The sequence below is a fragment of the Ailuropoda melanoleuca genome, chromosome 15, assembly GCF_002007445.2.
Source record: "Ailuropoda melanoleuca isolate Jingjing chromosome 15, ASM200744v2, whole genome shotgun sequence".
Taxonomy (NCBI): Eukaryota; Metazoa; Chordata; class Mammalia; order Carnivora; family Ursidae; genus Ailuropoda; species Ailuropoda melanoleuca.
Window position 1 is genome coordinate 44,154,796 of NC_048232.1, and position 13,123 is coordinate 44,167,918.

The following is a 13,123-nucleotide window of genomic DNA, read 5'->3' on the forward strand; positions in this document are numbered from 1 at the left end:
AGGACTCAATAAATATTTATTGAATGAATGGATCACCATGATTGGCTTGGATCAATCTGCAATTCATCTCCTGAGGCCGGGGCCATAGCACATCTTCCCTGAGCATATTCTGTCCCATAACTATTTTGGCTTGGACCCCTGTTTCACACCATGCACAAAAATTACTCTAAGATGGATTGTCCAACTAAATGAAAAGGTAAAGCAATAAAGCTTCTAGAAGAAAATGTAGAAAAATATGTTAATAATGACAATGATGTTTTGATCAACTTGACTAAGCTATAGTCCCCACTCATTCAATCAGACACTAATCTAGATACTGGCATTTTATAGATGTGGTTTAAGTTCAAAATCAGTTGACTTTAAGTAAGAGAGATATCCTAGATAATGTGAATGAGCCTGATTCAATCAGTGGAAGGCCTTAACCAGGACTCGAAAAGCACAATTATAAAAGAAAAAACTTGAAAAATTGTACTTCATTAAAAAATGCCATTAAAAAACAAAAAGACAAGTCACACACTGGGAGAAGATATTCAAAACACATATTTCTGACAAAAGACTTACGTTCAGAATATGTAAATAACTCCTACAAATCAATAAGAAAAGAGGGGTGCCTGCGTGGTGGCTCCATCAGTTAAGCAACCAACTCTTTTTTTTTTTTTAAAGATTTTATTTATTTATTTGACAGAGAGAGAGAGAGACAGATGCGAGAGAGGGAACACAAGCAGGGGGGAGTGGGAGAGGAAGAAGCAGGCTCACAGCGGAAGAGCCTGATGTGGGGCTCGATCCCATAACGCTGGGATCACGCCCTGAGCCGAAGGCAGATGCTTAACTGCTGTGCCACCCAGGTGCCCCAGCAACCAACTCTTGATTTGGGCTCAGGTCATGATCTCAGGGATGTGAGATGGAGCCCTGTGTTGGGGTCTGCGCAGGGCATGGAGCCTGCTTAAGGTTTTCTCTTTTCCTCTGCTCCTCCTCCCCCCAAAAAAAGAAAGAAAAAAGAAAAAAAAAAGAACAACCTAATCAAAAGTGGACATACAACTCGAACAGGCGTTCACAAAATTAGATAACCAAACATCCCATATGCATATGAAAAAGTGCTCAGCAATATTACTTGCTAGGAAAATGTAAATTTAAAACCATAATGAAATACTACCAGACACCAACCAGAATGACTGGATTAAGAGAACTTACAGTGCCAAATGATGGCAAATATGTGGAAGAACTGAGATTCTTTATGTTGCTGATGGGAGCGTAAAATGCTATAACTACTTCATAAGCCAACTTGACAGTTTCTGCTAAAGCTAAACACTGCCAATCCTATGATAGCAATTCCAGTTCTAGGAATTTACTCAAGAGAAATGAGTACTTATGCCCACAGAACATGCATAAGAATGTCCATCACAGCTTTACTTGTATTAGCCAAAGTGGAAACAACTCAATGCCAATCAACAGAAGAATAAATAAGTTGTGGTATATGCATGAAATAAAATAACCACACAGCGATTTAAAAAAGAGAACAGACTACTGGTACATGCAACAACATGAAGAATCTCATAAATATTAAACTGAGTGAAAGAAGCCAAATTTAAGAGAATACATACTTGTATGTTTCCACTTTTACAAAGTTTAAAAACAGTCAAAACTAGTCAATAATGATAGAACTGAGAATAATGATTACCTCCCCATGGTTTGGGGTACAAACTGGGAAGAAGTAAGAAGGAATCTTTTGAGGTCCTGGGAATTTTCTACAGCTTGATCTGTGTGATGGTGACACAAGTGGACATGTGTACAATAATTCATTGAGCTATGCACTTAGGATTGGTGCTTTTGGTGTATACGTATTGTCCCTCCATAAAAGTTACAAAAAAAAAAAAAAAAAGGAAAAGAAAAACCCACTGGGAGTTCTATTCCCAAGGAACCATTGGGTAAACAATGAGTACACCCACTCTAGGCGGTCTGAGAACAGAGGTTCCTCCTCTTCCTACAATACCTCAAGTACATTCCCCACTGAGTCGCCAAAAAGGGGGGGTTTCGGGAGCACTCTCTTAGGACATCTATCTGGAAGGCTGGTGGAGTTAGAGTTCTGGGAGCTCAGAATTCTAGTTAATATTCCTCTGATCGTTACTCGGGTTGGTGCAGTGGTGTATAAAAGGAATGCAGAAGGACCAGATAGGATTTCTTCAAATTTAAACCAGTGCCTAAAATTCAATTTCACGAACATTGGAGGGGGCCTGGGTTTTTACTGTCAGAGCCAGTAAAGACGATAGATCTGGAGACATAATTATTTATGGTCAGCACAAATACACACAAATCTCAGCTGATAACTGGGAGGCCTCCCTTTCTTCCTGCTAGTCTCATCCTAAGACTACACTGAAATTTATAGTTTCTAGGGTTGCTACCCAGGAACATCTCCTCATGTATTCCATTTGGCTAGAAGGCTTAATTTAAATAAAGCAGCAGGTAAAGAGTTTCTGCTATCAAAATTATGCAAAGCCTGTTCTAAATTACTTCCTCCAAAATATAGAGCCATCTGTTTGTTCAACATTCCATTTAAACTTTATGCCTATTTCTTCCCTAAAATATGCCAGACTGAGGATTTCTGGATTGATACTTTACACAAGATTCAATAGAGTTACAAGCACAAATACTCTACTACTACTTAACGGAAAAAAATTATCAAAAATAATAGGTGAGGGGCGCCTGGGTGGCTCAGTGATTAAGCGTCTGCCTTCAGCTCAGTTCATGATCCCAGGGTGCTGCGATTGAGCCCCATGTCAGGCTCCCTGCTCAGCGGGAGGTCTGCTTCTCCCTCTCCCACTCGCCCTGTTTGTGTTCTGTCTCTCACTGTCTCTCTCTCTGTGTCAAATAAGTAAATAAAATCTGTAAAAAAAAAAAAAAAAGTGAAAGGGATTAAGAGTACACTCATTGTGATGAGCACTGAGGAATGTATAGAATTGTTGAATCACTATATTGTACATCTGAAGCTAATATAACACTGTATGTTAATTATACTCAAATAAAAAGTATATATATAATAGATTATTAGTGACCTCAGGTTCGTGAAATTAAGTGGATATGACGTTAAAACTTAAATAAATGAATTACAGAGTTGGTTTTTCCTGTTTGTTTTTAACTTACCTCTTCTCTGCCTTTACTCCTTTACTCTAGGCAAAGCTTCCTGAACACAGTATTTAATTCCTAGTTACTGGTCCTTATACAAAAGGTGTATTTTAACATCTTAGCAAGAGTCAGTATCTGTCTTCAGATAGATCTATCTCCTGGAAAACCAAAGAACTATATTGAAGGACTAAAGCAGGACTATATTCTCCCCCCTTCCCACACTTTCCTTTTCACTGCTCTTTGAATGATAGAAAACTATTGGGTGGTCCAGCTGCATTCCCTCCCTACTGGAGACGTGAACTAGGAATGGCTTTCATGTGCAAAACTGGGCTTGCCTTGGGAGCATTATGCAGTTTTTTTCTATGTCTGTGGTAAGTGATTGGAAAAAGCTTATTTGAAAATTTTCCATGCTAAAAAAACAAAAAACAAAAAACTTGAAAGACTTCCATTTATTCACTTATTGAAGGCTCAGAATGGGGTCCTTAAGAAAAATCCTGTCTTGGTTACAGGTACTCCCTTGCTGGACCTTTGAAATGAGGAGGGTGTGGCAGATTGTATCTTACAAAAATGGCTGCAACAATATTTCTGGCCCCACATGCTCTTCCAAACACTGCCATTTCCCCATCAATGTCTCCTGGAGTCTATTTCTCCCTCCTCTTGAAACTGGGCAGATTTTTGTGCATGCCTCAATGAATAGAATGTTGTAGAAATGACAGTGCATGACTGACCTCCAAGGCTAGGTCCAAAAAAGATAATATGACTTCCATCTGGTTCTCTCTCTCCTTCTCTCTCCCTCTTCCTGAGCCCCTGTGTAGGAAGTCCAGCTATCCTGAACCCATGTTGTGGGGAAAACATGTGCAGAGACCACATAGAGTTGCTCAAGGAGCCCCCAGCTGATCAAGTCTTCTTAATCTGGTGCCACATGTATGAGTGAGCAGGCTTCAGATGATCCCAGCCCCAGCCACTATCTATAACTGCATGAGAAAAGCTGAGCAGGAACTGACTAGTTGAGCCCAGTCAAACCCTATAACCATGAAAGATAATAATAATGGTCATCGTTGTTTTAAGCCACTAAGTTTGAAGATAGTTTGCTAGGCAGCAATAGATAACTGGAACAGAGGGTAGCTAGTCATCCATCCTGAAGGTTTTGGTTAGATGCCTCAATTTTCATAAAAACTTGTAAAAAAAAAATCTCATCTGATGATGATAGTATGTGTTGCTACTCTAAATGAATGACATAGAACAAGGAACTTTCAGGCCCTGAGAGAAGATATAACCTCCAATGATCTGCGCCCAACCCTTATGAAAGGTCTGGTTCAGGAGGAGATCTCAATGGGGAAGTGTTGAAGGACTTGCAATCCTCTGGGTTTCCTAGATTTTTTTTTTTTATTTAGCTAAAATTTTAGAAAGTTTCAGTCTTAAACCATATTTCCTTGGTCTCCTATAAAATTACTTCTGTGAGTTGCACTATAGGACAAGCCTCAGGTTTTCATGCTATAAGACACAACTTTAAAAAAAGCCAATAGGATTTGCTGTAAGAATATCATTGAGGGGGGCGCCTGGGTAGCACAGCAGTTAAGCGTCTGCCTTCAGCTCAGGGCGTGATCCCGGCATTGTGGGATCGAGCCCCACATCAGGCTCCTCTGCTATGAGCCTGCTTCTTCCTCTCCCACTCCCCCTGCTTGTGTTCCCTCTCTCGCTGGCTGTCTCTATCTCTGTCGAATAAATAAATAAAATCTTAAAAAAAAAAAAAAAAAAGAATATCATTGAGGGGCGCCTGGGTGGCTCAGTCAGTTGGGCATCTGCCTTCAGCTCGGTCATGATCTTGGGGTCCTGGGATGGAGCCTCATGTCAGGCCCCCTACTCAACGGGGAGTCTAATTCTCCCTCTGCCCCTCCCCAGCTCATGCACTCTGTCTCTCTCTCTCAAATAAATAAATAAAATCTTAAAAAAAAAAAAGAATATCATTGAGGACACCGTTTACTACATCACTCGATGTCCCAGATATAAAGCTCCACACCAGAAATTTATTTTAAAACTAAGTTCCAGGAAAAGCTTGAGAAACTAGAATGTTTTGCCTTTGTAGTCAAGAGAATCATTTTTGGCCTTCATTTTTTTCAGCAGAAAACTCAGACCTGAATCTGTGGCTCAGATAATTATGTGGAACCCTATTGCTTGCATAACTCATTCTACTCCACTGACTCGTCTTTGCCAAATGCATGTTTCTAATGATCCTAGCTTTATTTATTATTTATATTTTCTATTTGATAGTATGTAATCTTGGAAGCTTTTTCAAATCCCTTGTGGAACAAGACATAATAGAAATAAAGTGAGAAGTAAATGAATATATAAGTAAATTACCCTCCTGAGATATCACCAAATTATAAACCTCCCACAGGTCTGGCTTAATGATTCACGCATTTACTTCACAAATATGGATTAAGTATCGACTATTAGCCAGGCATTGTATTAGGGAGGGTCAGAGGTGAAAAGATTTTTAATTTTTTAGAAGATTTATTTATTTATTTGAAAGAGAGAGAGAGAGAAAGAGGGAACGGCAGGGAGAGGGAGGGGCAGAGGGAGAGGGAGAGAATCTCACGCAGACTCTGAGCTGAGCACGGAGCCTGACTCAGGGCTCAATCTCAAGATCCTGAGATTATGACCTGAGCCAAAACCGACAGTCGGTCACTTAACCAAATATGCCACTCAGGTGCACCAAAAAGATTTTTTAAAAACCACAGTCCTTGCCCTCAGGGAAACAAAATGCCTAAGGCGTTCAGAAATTTGGGGCCCAGTAGCAGCAGGCAGCAATTTCAAATAGTGACCTCTTTGAGGTTCCATTAGTCATCATATAGCCAGAGCTCCCAAGTGCTTTGGTAAATAAGTCCAGGGGGCTGGGCGGTGTGGGGGAAGGGAGGGCTTTGGGAGGGTAGAGAATAATTGCATACTCACCTTTAGGTTCCTGGCCAGGAACTTCAAGACACTACCATCTCAAAAACTCCTTCCAGTTTTGGAGAAATGGTTTGCCACGTTTGCCCCTCAGACCCCGATTGCCACTTCTACACTAACAGATTCATTTCTCCCCTGTGAGACCAACACTTGTAACTCTGTTTTGTTACTCCACTGCTGGTTCTCTGCTACCTACTCAGGTCATCTATCTTAGTTTGTACCAGTTGGCTAAACTTTTCCACCTGTCTCTCGGGACACACCAAGTTCCTCCAACTCTGCAAATTCTTGGCTTCTCCTGCCAAGGATGGCAATAAATCTGATCTGCCTTGTCAACCTTAAACCTTCACTTTCTGACCCCTCATTATTTCCGACAGCACTACGTGAATGCTTCATTTTGGTCTGTCCTTTCTTGCCAGCAGGGGGCTCTGTACTCTCGTGTCCAGGAGTCTTCCTACCCCTTGGGATATTTTGCCGTCTTTTTCTAAGAGAGCCACCACCCCTCCCTATCCCAACGGTGGCAAATGCGGTTACTAATCCTATTACCCTAGAATCTAGATTCCAAAGAAGATGCTTGATTTGCTAATGCAAATATTTATAAATATTTTATAATTAAATAATAAATCCCTTCTGGCTTCATGAAACTCCCAGTTCTGGGTACTTAACAATGAAAATAAGCCTGATTTTCTACAGGCCCTTCTCTATGGAGTTTGAACAAACTGTAGTACACTGAGCTAAATTTAAATAGGTTAAAATCTGCTTTTTTGAAATATTCATATGCCATCTTCCATTTATCTAATAACAGATAATGTGACCTCAGCTAATTTCCCAGGCAAATTGCTTGTCAAAAAGTGTGAGTGTGGGGTGCCTGGGTGACTTAGTCGGTTAAGCGTCTCCTTCGGTTCAGGTCATGATCCCGGGATCCTGGGATCGAGCCCTGCATAGGCTCCCTGATCAGCGGGGAGTCTACTTCTCCCTCTCCCTCTGCTGCTCTCCTTGCTTGTACTCTCTCTCTCTAATTAATTAATTAATTAATTTTTTAAAAAGTGTGAGTGCTCTTCCTGGCAAAGGGTCTTCATGACTGCCATTTTTTTTTCTCAGTGGAATAGGAAATGGAAAAAAGATTCCCCTTCCACATGTAAAAAAATCATTTAGGGGTGACTTAAGTAACTGTCTACATCCGGCCACTGAGCACTCTTTGTGTAATGATTACTTGAAGAGTCAGCTGCAGAATGAAATCACAGTTCGGTGATGATGGCCCCATGACTTCAACACAGAACCTGAAGATTGAAGTCATCCCTCATCAATATGGTACATTTCATCTTGCCCTGGGCCTCCATTAACACCATCTATCTTCCCCCCTCTAAAATTTTGTCAAAGAAATACCTACCTGTAAGAATCACTCACACCAGTTTGGCCGCTGTTTTGAAGGATATGCTTTGAAAAGACATTATTTTACATCCTCCTGTCTATCTGGTTGTGTGTATAAAGTTTTAGAGCAAGACCTCCATGTTGTGCTTCTGCAGAGAATAACTAGGCCTATCTCATAATCAAAGCATATTTTATTCACAATTCACTGCATTTCTTCACCCAGAACACATTCCTTCGCAGCTGGTTCCACTTTTGCTATTTACCCATACCTTTAAGCACCACGATCACCCCCACCCCACCTCACCACCACCCACTCTCCCCACCACCCTCCACCCCATGGCCAACGGGCCAGTACCTGTAGAAGCTGTGAGAGAAGCTTGCAGAAAATCTACCCATCTGCCAAAAAGCAACATTTTACTGCTAGTGAACACCAAAGAAATATATTAAGGGGAGGACAGCATCTAGTTAATTTTCTTAGGTAAATACATCACCTGCTCAGCTAAAACTGAGATGACCAGCACTGGGCTTCCTCCAAGTCTTGAAAAACATTGGACACATGGCCGATTCTTATCAGTCAGAATGCTTTGTATTGCAAGTGATGGAAAATGATTTAAACGATTTTAATGATTTAAACAACAAAGGCAAATTAGCTCATAACTCATGTAACTCAGAGGTCCAGAGTGAGGCTGGCTTGAAGAGGCTTGAAACTGCAGTGCAAACCATGTCACTAAGGACTGGGTTTCTCTCCATGTCTCCTCCACTCAGTGTTTGCTTCATTCTCTGTCTCTACATCAGGGCCCTAGGGTAGTTCTAGAATCCTCTCATGATAACGAAATGACTGCAACAGTTCCAGCACATTCCATCACACTACACCTTCCAGGCAGATGCAAATAGTTCCTGAAGAAAGAGGCTTTCCTAGAAGTCCCAGCAAACATTCCTTGGGTCTCATCAGCTGTGACTACAATACATGACCAAACCTGAACAAATGACGTATCTAGAAAATGAGATTAGAGCTGAGGAAAGAAAATAAGATGAGGACTGAATTTGGGGGTGACGGAAACAATGTCCATGAAAGCTTCCTACACATACGCATTTACCTTGTTTTCCGTAACTCCCCACACTACTTCACACCAGTGAAAGAAAATTTTGCTCATCTTAAACTGATGCAATTTTTCTGTTTTCAACTCAGGTGACCACTCTCCCTAGGTTATCTCATCCGCTGCCAAGGCCTTAAATATCTTCCACATGAGAGTTGTCTCTCAAAGCAGTACCTTCGGGCCAGGAACTTTCTCTTGAATGTCAAAGAGAGATGTTCAACTCAACTGGATATCTACATATGTTTTGCTCAAAAACATTTCAAACTCTTATTTTTTTTAAAAAAAATCCTTATCTTTTAGAGATACATACTGAAATAGTTACAGAAGAGATGATCTGACATTTGGGATTTGCTTCCAGGTCGTCCAGTGGAGACAGGAGGAAGCTCGGGTTGAGCTGAATTAAGAGGAAATGGTAGTTGTTGAAGCCAAAGGTGAGTATGCATGAAATTATTGTACTATTCTTTCTGCTTCTGTGTGTGTTTGACNTTTTTTTTTCTCAGTGGAATAGGAAATGGAAAAAAGATTCCCCTTCCACATGTAAAAAAATCATTTAGGGGTGACTTAAGTAACTGTCTACATCATCGGCCACTGAGCACTCTTTGTGTAATGATTACTTGAAGAGTCAGCTGCAGAATGAAATCACAGTTCGGTGATGATGGCCCCATGACTTCAACACAGAACCTGAAGATTGAAGTCATCCCTCATCAATATGGTACATTTCATCTTGCCCTGGGCCTCCATTAACACCATCTATCTTCCCCCCTCTAAAATTTTGTCAAAGAAATACCTACCTGTAAGAATCACTCACACCAGTTTGGCCGCTGTTTTGAAGGATATGCTTTGAAAAGACATTATTTTACATCCTCCTGTCTATCTGGTTGTGTGTATAAAGTTTTAGAGCAAGACCTCCATGTTGTGCTTCTGCAGAGAATAACTAGGCCTATCTCATAATCAAAGCATATTTTATTCACAATTCACTGCATTTCTTCACCCAGAACACATTCCTTCGCAGCTGGTTCCACTTTTGCTATTTACCCATACCTTTAAGCACCACGATCACCCCCACCCCACCTCACCACCACCCACTCTCCCCACCACCCTCCACCCCATGGCCAACGGGCCAGTACCTGTAGAAGCTGTGAGAGAAGCTTGCAGAAAATCTACCCATCTGCCAAAAAGCAACATTTTACTGCTAGTGAACACCAAAGAAATATATTAAGGGGAGGACAGCATCTAGTTAATTTTCTTAGGTAAATACATCACCTGCTCAGCTAAAACTGAGATGACCAGCACTGGGCTTCCTCCAAGTCTTGAAAAACATTGGACACATGGCCGATTCTTATCAGTCAGAATGCTTTGTATTGCAAGTGATGGAAAATGATTTAAACGATTTTAATGATTTAAACAACAAAGGCAAATTAGCTCATAACTCATGTAACTCAGAGGTCCAGAGTGAGGCTGGCTTGAAGAGGCTTGAAACTGCAGTGCAAACCATGTCACTAAGGACTGGGTTTCTCTCCATGTCTCCTCCACTCAGTGTTTGCTTCATTCTCTGTCTCTACATCAGGGCCCTAGGGTAGTTCTAGAATCCTCTCATGATAACGAAATGACTGCAACAGTTCCAGCACATTCCATCACACTACACCTTCCAGGCAGATGCAAATAGTTCCTGAAGAAAGAGGCTTTCCTAGAAGTCCCAGCAAACATTCCTTGGGTCTCATCAGCTGTGACTACAATACATGACCAAACCTGAACAAATGACGTATCTAGAAAATGAGATTAGAGCTGAGGAAAGAAAATAAGATGAGGACTGAATTTGGGGGTGACGGAAACAATGTCCATGAAAGCTTCCTACACATACGCATTTACCTTGTTTTCCGTAACTCCCCACACTACTTCACACCAGTGAAAGAAAATTTTGCTCATCTTAAACTGATGCAATTTTTCTGTTTTCAACTCAGGTGACCACTCTCCCTAGGTTATCTCATCCGCTGCCAAGGCCTTAAATATCTTCCACATGAGAGTTGTCTCTCAAAGCAGTACCTTCGGGCCAGGAACTTTCTCTTGAATGTCAAAGAGAGATGTTCAACTCAACTGGATATCTACATATGTTTTGCTCAAAAACATTTCAAACTCTTATTTTTTTTAAAAAAAATCCTTATCTTTTAGAGATACATACTGAAATAGTTACAGAAGAGATGATCTGACATTTGGGATTTGCTTCCAGGTCGTCCAGTGGAGACAGGAGGAAGCTCGGGTTGAGCTGAATTAAGAGGAAATGGTAGTTGTTGAAGCCAAAGGTGAGTATGCATGAAATTATTGTACTATTCTTTCTGCTTCTGTGTGTGTTTGACACTTTTCATAAGACACTTTCTAGAGGTACCTCGAATTCAACCTGTTTGTGAACGTTAAGATATAGATTCAGTCACACAAATAGAGACTGAAAATAGTACTGGCTCTACAGGAGAAAGGATACTTCTCTTTCATGTAGAAGTCTGGTATATCACTCCACAGTGTCTGGGGCCCAAGCTCCTTCCATCTCATTGCTCCATTATCCATCTGCACGGTGTTGTTTTGGTTTCCATGGTCCCATGTGCCTCAATGTCATCACATTTTGAGCAGCAAAACGGGAAAGAGAAAGAGAGCATGCCACTCCTTTAAGAGTGCAACCCAGATGGGGCACCTTAGTGGCTCAGTCAGTTAAGCCTCTGACTCTTGGTTTTGGCTCAGGTCATGATCTTAGGGCCATGAGATGGACCCCCTCCTTGGGCCCAGGTCAGGCTCCGTGCTCAGCGGGGAGTCTGCTTCTCTCCCTCTCCCTCTGCCCCTCCCCATGCACATGCGCTCTCGCTCTCTCTCTCTCATAAATAAATAAATAAATAAATAAATAAATCTTTAAAAAAAAAAAAAAGGAGTGCAACCCAGAAGTCACAAACATTACTCCCACTCAGATCCCATTGCCCAGGACTTAATCATATGAATAATTGAGCTGCAAGCAAGGCTGGGAAATATATTGTCTTTCTGGGTAGCCATGTGCCAAGCTAAAGACTTCTAATACTAAGAAAGAAGAAACAAGATATTGAGGGGCAGGTAACAGCTTCTGGCCCATTTTTCCCACTGAGTCATCCAAATATCCATGTGTACTCTTCCTCCCATTCATTTATTTCCTCTTTGGGGGAAGAAACCACCAAAGTCCCAACCAGCTTCTGCAACTGGCTCAAAGTTCACAATCTCTGGGTAATTTTCAGTCCTATTTATAATGTCCATATATAATTCATCATGGTCTGGTAGCCTATAAACTAGAAGACAAGAGATCCGCCCTCCAATCTTCCTGTTATAAATTGTAGAGTAGGAATGGGGTAGCCAAAATACACATATACTTTGAATCTGTTTGAAAAAAGGAAGAATGGGAATAAAACAATAGCCTCTAGTTCATAGCAATCATCAAATCCCACAGAGCAGTAATTGCAAAGACCTCCTGCCCTGTTAGTGGAGTTAAGTTCCTAGGTTATCCCATTTGGCAGTTGGTTTTCTTGTTGCTTGGGGGCGGGGGTGGGGGTGGGGGGGGCAGTGGAGACCTCTCTCCTGAATCCTTGTCCCTTCCTCTCCTTGACCCCAGTTTTTGTCCTATGGGAGTTTTGTCTTGTCCATTTGTTTCCACAGCCACATCTGAAGTAGGCTTTGCAAAATGTGCCCTACTTAGGGCTGCTTAGTTTTCAAAAGGGACTTCTGTGTACAGGCATGGAGGCCTTTGTGCAGTAATCCAACAGCCCTTGGTTTCTTCTAGACATTTGTTTTAGTCTGAAGACTGATCTTTTACGGAAAAGTCATGGAAATAGACTCTTTCTTAAAGCCTCCAGAAAAGAACCCTGCCCTGCCAACACCCTGATTTTAGGCCAGGCAGACCCATTTCAGACTTCAGACTTCCAAAACTAGAAGATAATACATTTGTGCTGTTTTAAGCCACTAGGTTTGTGGTCATTTGTTATAGCAGCCGTAGGAAATAATACACGAGCCTTCTACCTGTTAACATAGGGAAGCTGTGATTCTGCTGAACTTAAAGAAGGATATGAGCTGGAGGGGCAAGAAGGGCATGTTGGTGATACCTGACTCTTGGTATCCTAACTCTCTGAACACACCCTCTTGGGCCATATGGAGGTATATGCAATAAAGCGAGCAGTAACAGTTTCCAACCAGGTATATAGACAGGCCCAGACTGCAGACTCTTCATCAGATCTGTCTTTTTTCTCCACTCTTCTGTCCCTGGCTTTTCAATGCCTGGCACAATTCTCTGACTTCTAATATCTGTCTCTGACCCTCACCTTCAGTCTGAAGATCCAGAATTCTCTTCTGCAGCTCTCTCAGCTCAGCAATCCATATACCTCTGTGTTTGGCATGCTCCCTTGATTCCTGTGACATTTACAATTTCAGGCAACAGACCTCCCCCACCAGCCCAGCTGGCCCTTATGACTTAGGCAAGCAGGGATTCAGGAAAGAACAATGTTGTGATTAGGGTATCATGTTATAAAAGACCTTGTATCAAACAAATCACAAATTTGACCCATTAAATATTTTTTTAAAAAATAAAC